Source organism: Capsicum annuum, chromosome 7 (genome assembly GCF_002878395.1).
Source record: "Capsicum annuum cultivar UCD-10X-F1 chromosome 7, UCD10Xv1.1, whole genome shotgun sequence".
Lineage (NCBI taxonomy): Eukaryota > Viridiplantae > Streptophyta > Magnoliopsida > Solanales > Solanaceae > Capsicum > Capsicum annuum.
In genome coordinates, this window is record NC_061117.1 from 188,269,560 (window position 1) to 188,275,453 (window position 5,894).

Sequence of the window (5,894 nt, forward strand, 5' to 3'; positions counted from 1 at the left end):
TGCTCTTAAAGAGAGTTCACTACTTGATCATGTGAGTGGTGTGATTCAAAATCCTCAAGTTAGTGTTCATTCTTGTAATATGGACCATGATATTAGACCTATTCCTTTGAGCTTATGTGATGCAAACCTTGCTACTAGTTTTGCTCAAGGTAATCATATGCTTGGAAAACTTTTGAATAAATGTGTTCTTGCTCTTAAAAGAAGACTTATAGGCCACAACTCTTTAGTCTTGGATAATATCCTAGTAAAAGGATTGGTTAATCTTGGATTATACCCTTGGTTACACCATCCCTTTGATCCTAGAACACTAGTAGGTTGGGAAAGGGGTTGCCTTGGGTTATGCTTATCTTTCCTTGATGATTATCTTATCCCTATCCTTTGTAATGTTCAAACTATGTATTTCATGGTAAAAACAAAGGATTGCTGGTTGTATTTTAAAAGTGTACCCCTTCGGCAGGATGTCTTCATACTTGATTCCTTTTTGTACTACCTCTTTACCTATGATGATAACCATGTTAATTTTGAATTTGTATTGTGTAGTGGTAGGAAGTTTGGTTGCTGGTTTCCTTGCTTACATGATGGTGATATATAGTTGAGGTAGATCTTAAGATCAATAGTGGTACTATATTTGATGAGGTCCTTTGTAGAGGTAATGAAGCAAATGTATCTTATGGTTCCTAAGATAAAGGTAGTCTTACCTTTTCGGTATAGTAAAGCCATTAAGACCATTGTACTTTTCTTGTCTCTTGATATTTGTCAGAGATACTTTATTTGTGACATTCATGCTAAAATTTTCATGTCACACACAAAGGACCCGTAGGTATATTCCAAATGTGAATAACCATGGCTTGATGACATATGTGATAGTTTCGGATTACACTCCTCTTTCCTTGATATTTATCTTAGCCATATCCTTTGTGATACTTATGGTACGTGTTTCATGATCATAACAAAGGATTGTTGGTTGTATTTCAAAAGTGTACCCCCTTGGCATGTCTATATAATTTATGGTACTAATGCTAACCCTCCTATCATGAAGATTTTATGCTTGTTTTTTCTCTCTTTGGTTTTGCAAGATGCGAATTTGAGGACAAATTCCTTCAAGATGGAGAGGATGATACAAGCATGAGGAGTACAAGGATTACAAGTTTTTGTTGACATTCCAAGTTCCAGATTTTCAAAGTGAATTGAAGGCCTTTTGAAGCCTTTTTCAAAGCCTTGTCCAAGTTTAGGAACTACAAAGACTACAAGGCACGTTTATGAAAATGGACACGTTTGAGCTTATTGTGAACTCGCCCAAGGGAGAGTATGCCTTGACATGTGAGGGATGGACTTAGGTGCTAAAAATACCCACAAGTCTGCCCCAAATACACTTCACACCCACCACCCTCATTAAGGAAAAAGGAGTCCTTTTGCAACACCTTTTGTAATAGACTATTTAAACATTTTCCTTAGTCTTGTTCTGGAGTTAGCTTATTTTGAATGAATATTGTAACATTTAAACACCATTTTTCTCTCAATAAGAGAGTAGACCGCCAACTTTGAACATCACAAGTAAAAGGTTCCACTTGTGTTGTGAAATATCTTGAAACGTGAGTGCTTGAGTGAACCGAGCTCCTCTTGTGTTCGCATAAGAACTCGGTACTTTTTATGTGATTTATAAAGGTTTTAGAGTTTGATACACTCTTTAGTTGCTACATTTCTTACTCTCTTTGTTTCAAGTTATTTATCTTCTTTATCTTTCAAGTTTGCATTTGTTGTTTCCACTTGGTGTCTTGTATATGTGGGCTATTTTGCGAGATTACGGACTTTTTTGTGCTCATTTAGATACCATTTGGTATCACTTGCCACAATTAAAGAATTTCTCCTTGAATTTCTTCTTTGAAGGGTTTCTTTGTTGTCCAGCTTTCTTTTGTTTCTTTGAGTTGTTATGGTCGTCTTCCACAATGTTAGTTCCACTTAATGCAGAATTTCTTGTCGAATTCCTCTCGGTGGATTTGTTGTCTTCTTCAATGCACAACCTCACAATGAGGTCTTCGACATTCATCTCCTTCCTTTTGTGTTTCAAGTAATTTTTAAAGTCCTTCCACAAATGTGGCAACTTCTCTATTATTGCTGCAACTTGAAAGGCATCGTTCACAACCAAACCTACAATAAAGATCATGCGAACGTTGATAAAAATCTTAACATGTTCAAATAAGGTATTTACTAGATTCATACCTTGAGGAAGGAGATCGTGAATAATAAATTGCAATTTCTATTCTTGAGATACGACAGTCTTACTGTTAATCATCTTGTATTCAAGTAACCTTGCAACAATGAAATTCTTATAAGTTCCAACATCCTCTGTCATATAGTTTTGTTCTAGTGCATTTCACAACTCTTTCGATGCCTTCATTCTGTTCTACACGTTGTACAGATCGTCTTGGAGGCAACTTAGTATATAGCTTTTGCATAGAATATCTGAATGTTTCCATGGATCCATTACAATGAACCGCTCCTTGTCCGATGTACCTTTGAACACTTTTGGAGTATCTTCAGATATCAACCTTTGAAGATACAAAGTTATCAAATAGAAGAACATCTTTTGTTGCAAACGTGCAAAATCTATACTCAAAAATTTTCTTGGCATCTCCGTCGGTGCCATAGTGGGTGGCGCAGTTGTGAGACTTGTTGTAGCAATATTCGTTGCTGCTAAACTTGTCCCACCATCAGTTACTTGATATCAGTACTCATTTTTTCTGTCACATAAAGATAGTCAACTTTAGTATATCAAAAAATAATTATAAAGCTGTAGAAACTTTAAAAACTGCTTGTTTTTAGTTTAACGATGAAGTTTTTACGTCTTCTAATCTTTAACCGAGTGATCTTAAACTTGTGATGAAGTTTTATGTCTTTAAATCACTCGTTAAGTTCAAACATAATAGAAAGCATAAAGTTTTATTCTCCAAAAACTAAACAATACAAATTATAGATTAATTCCTTAAGATTGTTGTTTCGGGTACATAATTTGTATGTTTACACAATACACTTCAATCTAAGTTTAAGATTATTTCAAGAACAACAATGAAGTTTAACACCTTCAACACAAGTTCAAAATGACTAATCAATATGAACTATCAAAGAAGTATGTTTATAAACTTTTTTTAAAGAAATAAGATGAAGTAAAAGTAGAACCAAGTCCTCCGATTTCACGGAGTTTCCTTAAGGAATTAATTCTCCTCAAGTACCTGAGGTTGCAGAATTTTTTCTCTCAAGATAAAATGGCTCACAATCTGAAGGTAGTGGTACCTCAAACTTTTAGATTCCTCGAACACACTCAACGGCTGATGATCACAAAGAGTTTTTGGGAGAAGAAGAAGAATGTTTTTCAACACATAAAAATTATTTCTATATACCTGAGAAGAAGTTCAGGTATTTATATCCATCAAGTGTACCTTCGAAAAGGAAGCAATGGTTCATGAAAAGGTGTATCATTTCAAAATAGTCATGTCTGTGCCTTCTGAAATAGTGTGTCTTTTTTGAACTGTTATTTTTGATCGAGCAATCATTCCTTTTCTGAAACAGTGTGTCATTTTCTCAAAGGGTTGTGTCCCTTTCGAGATGCGTTTCTACATGCATTTGCATGGCGTGCATGGAGAAAATATTTTCGTTGGACTTTTTTAATTAAAAATTCACTTATTTTTTTCCAAGTCTCAAATAAACTTTGTCCGAAAAATTAATCTCAACAAATCCAAAGCCAAGCGAGCAATGATGACGGCACGAAGCATCTCTTGGTTCTTACCTCACTATCCATTTGAAGTTGTGCTTCTTAATAAAAACACAAAAAAAATTATTTTCTCCCACCAATGTTGGAGAAGTAGACTTTCCTTTAAGTGAGTAGGCTTTCCTTTTAAGTGAAAGCTCATTTTCCCTCAAGTTATTACTTCCATTTTTCATTCACACATCCAACTTGAACCCAACAAAATTCACATTAAATATTGTCATACTTGTTGGAGTTAATTACTTTCATTAATTACTAAGGGTAAAGTTGAAAAAAAAAATACTTGATTATCTCTTGATTCTTTAAACATGTCAACTATTTAGACACAATTTTTTTTAACAAACATGCCAAGTATTATGAGACGGATAGGGTGTAAGTTTCTATGCTTATGAGAAGTAAGATAAAGTTGAGCTAAGAATTTTGGACTTACAATATTTTACAGGTAAAAATTGTTTTATATGGGTTGGGCCAAAGCCTTTGGTATTTGTAATGAATCCTGAGGTATTAAGGGATGTGTTTAACAAACATGCCATCTATCAAAAGCCAGAATCAACTCCTCTGACCAAGTTGCTGGCACAAGGAGTTGTAAGCTATGAAGAGGATAAATTGAGAAAACACAAGAAAATTCTCAACCCTGCTTTTCATATGGAGAAGATAAAGGTATTTTTTGATTCCTCTCCCTAGCAATGAAAATGTTTAAGCTATAATTTAAGTAAATAAAAGTTTGTTATCGTCAATCTCTTAACCTTTTAATTAAATGATTATACAATTCAATATGATAGAGTAGATTAGGGGTGGAAAACGGGCGGATTGGATTGGATTTGGATAGGTTAAATATGGATCGAGTAAAAATGGTTCGAATTGCAATCCGCCCATATAAATATGGGTAAATATGGATTTGGTCAAATATGGATTGGGCAAAAATGGTTTCAACCCACTTTAACTCCCAAGTCAAAAACTTAAAACTTCTATATCATAATAACTTGACTTTTTTTTCATTTCTTTTTTTTTAGTTTTTTTTTGTCTCTCTTCTATACATGAAGGCTCTCGTTTTTTTTCTTTTTTCATTTTTTTGTCTTTTGTCTCTCTTTTCTATCTCTGCCCTCTACCTTTTGTTTCTCTTTCTTTTTTCCTTTTCCTTTTTAGTCTCTTTTTTTATATTTTTTATTTTTTTATTTTTACTTCTTTCTCATTTTTCTTTTTTGGTTGTATTTTATGTTTTATATTTTTTTTTTTTTTTTGAAGAACATGGTTAAGTCGAGTACAAATTATGGATGATGACTAAAATATCGTAACCATTCAGTATATTTGTTTTGACAGTCATCTTTTTTCTTTTTTCTTTTCTCCTTTTTTATTATTTTTTTTTCATTTTTTTTATTTTTTTCTTCAATTCTTTCTTTATGTTTTTTTTCTCTTCTATCTCTAACTTCTGCCTCTCTTTCTACTTTTTTATTTTTTTTCTATTTTTGGTCTCCTTTTTTTTATGATAACGAAAATACCATAAGCACATATTGATTTATATTCGCCCAACATTTATAATTAGAGAGCTATGTGGATCCTCAGTCATATATATTTTAGTCTCAAGAAAATACAATTAATTCATATACTTTTTTTGGGTTTTTCATCCGGTGTTCGGTGCCTGCATTGGAGCCCCAACTAATCCGGATCGGGCGTTGTAGGGCCCATTAAGGTGACAGTGCTCTCAACAGAGTTTTCTTCATAACCAGGATCGTACCCTCGACCTCTGGTTAAGGGTGGAGCAGTCTCATCCACTACACCACAACTCATGTTGATTTTAATTCATATATTTATTTGTATATAAATACAAATGATAAATTGCACATATTGACAACTAAACTATTCAAATACAAATAATAAATTTATTTGAAATATATAGTATGATACAAATAAATTTAAAGTAAAAAAAATATAAGATGCAATGACAAAAAAAAATGAGGAAAAGAATATAAAAAAATAAGAAAAATGACAAAAACAACGAACTAAGAATGAAAAAGGAGGAAACAGAAATACAAAAAAAATGCAAAAAAATAAAATTGAAAAAAAAATGATGAAAAAGAAGAAAGAAAAAAAGTGTAAGAAACGAGTAAAAATAAGTGAAAAAAATGAAAAA

General features: G+C 32.7%; 1 pseudogene; it reads left to right on the plus strand.

The window, feature by feature from the left end:
* Nucleotides 1-4,107: 4,107 nt before the first annotated feature.
* The window catches only part of LOC107876712, a 4,668-nt pseudogene continuing 2,881 nt past the window's right edge, over nt 4,108-5,894 (plus strand).